We start from the raw sequence: 2,071 nt of genomic DNA, 5'->3' as shown, positions 1-2,071 counted from the left end.
GAGTTGATGAAACTTCAAAGAAAGTCCAACTTTTTTTCTAATATCTGTTCTATTTATAGTAACTTCTAAAACTCTTTTTTGCCCTTTAAAATTTAACATTTAGGTTGTAAATCTAGCGTTTATAAGATAGTGCCCTTAATCAGAAACTCGATTTTAGTTATACCACATATACAGGGTGGTCCGAATTGCAACCGGGAAACTTCGGCAACATATTCTGAAGATAAAAATAAGTATAAATGTTCGTGTAAGATCCTGTACTAAAATGTTTCGTTTGGAAATACAGAGTGTAGAAATTTCATTTTATTTCGTCAACTATATCCCTATTTGGATGAAAATGGGTGTCTGGGTGTTTTGTAATGGTTCTCAAGATATTTGGAATCAGAAATAGGAAATGGTTTTGTGCCAAGATGCAACAGAAACTATTTCAAAAAAAATAATTTATGAATTTAAAAAAACAGAAATTTATTATTTCAGTCAAATAATTATCTAGCTAAAAGTGCATTAAATAACTAGTTTCGGACTATCTCAATGATTTCTTCCTGCAAGGCAAAAGAAAAAATCGGGTAGCCAAGAATGTGTCAGTGAAAGAAATATAATAGGACAGGCTAGCTGATAATCGATAAAGCCATTTTCTTTTTTTGGGACAGGGAAGCATCTGTTACGACATACCATATGCAATAAAACTTTTTTATTAGAGTATACTATACAAGACTGTTTCGTTAAACGCAACGACATTTATACAGGGTTTGGCCCATCGAAAACGTTCCGCAAGGCATAACGGCCAGGGTATTCTTTTTTTCAAAAAATCCAAAAACACGTCAATTTTGTTTGTGAGGGGGGCAACTTTTGCCCCAAAAATGATTGCAAAATCTTCAACCCTCTAAGCGGGGGTGTCATCCCCCAACTTTTTTCAAATGGGAAGGAGGGTCAAGTGGCACCGCAATGAAAAGACCTTTCTATTCTTTTTATTTCCCGCCTCGTTTTTGAAAATCCGTCGAGTCATTGAGAAAATATGAAGGATTGAAACTTGAAAAGTTTATTGAAACATTTATCAGAGTAAAGGATAAGGATAAATTCTTTCAACCAATTTGAGGTTTTTTTCTTATTATTTCTAGATGTTTGCATTTTCACTTGCCACAAGGTTGAACGATCCGGTGCGGTAGTTGCTAGATAGCTGTTCTGTGACTTGTGCGTTGAAGTTCTTCTCAATATCGTTAAACTGACTCACAATAGAATTTCCAAAATACCAGCCCAACCGTTCAATTTATGAGGGTTTTTGTGTGTACACTCATTGACAAACCCTGGGGTTCTCTTCAGCCCAGTACCGACCAGTTGTGCCGATTAACTACACCGTTCAACACACATTAAATAGAAAATTATTATCATTCGCCACTCGTTCACTCATAGTTTCACAAAATTGCAAGCGACGATCAAAATCGTCTTCGTTGAGTTCTTGTACCAACGGAATTTTGTACGGGTGGAACTTCCGTTTTTTTAATATCCTTTGGGCACTTTGCTACTAACTCGCGAACAATTTTGCCATAAAGGTGGTTGTCAGGATGGCGTTCATTGAATATCTGCGCAACCCGATTGCCACACTCATTATTTTTAAAATAAAGTTCGATTATTTCCACTTTTTCTGCAAGTACACCAGAATAATTGTTAAAAATTTTTTTGATAATATAATATTGAGAAGAACTTCAACGCATAAGTCACAGAACAGCTATCTAGCAACTACCGCACCTGATCGTTCAACCTTGTGACAAGTGAAAAAATGCGTAAACATCTAGCAAATTGGTCGAAGAAATTTATCCTTCTCATTTACTCTGATAAATGTTTAAATAAACTTTTCAAATTTCAATCCTTCATATTTTCTCAATAACTCGACCGATTTTCAAAAACGAAGCCGGAAAGTATAGAGAATAGAAAGCCCTTTTCATTGCGGTACCACTTGACCCCCCTTCCCATTTGAAAATTGGGGGATGGTGCCCCCGCTTAAAGGGTTGAAGATTTTGCTGATTTTGATCATTTTTGGGGCAAAAGTTGTCCCCCTCGTTATGCCTTGCGGAAC

Source organism: Sitophilus oryzae, unplaced genomic scaffold (assembly GCF_002938485.1).
Source record: "Sitophilus oryzae breed Bouriz unplaced genomic scaffold, Soryzae_2.0 scaffold_178_pilon_pilon, whole genome shotgun sequence".
Lineage (NCBI taxonomy): Eukaryota > Metazoa > Arthropoda > Insecta > Coleoptera > Curculionidae > Sitophilus > Sitophilus oryzae.
This window is presented reverse-complemented; position numbering follows the sequence as displayed.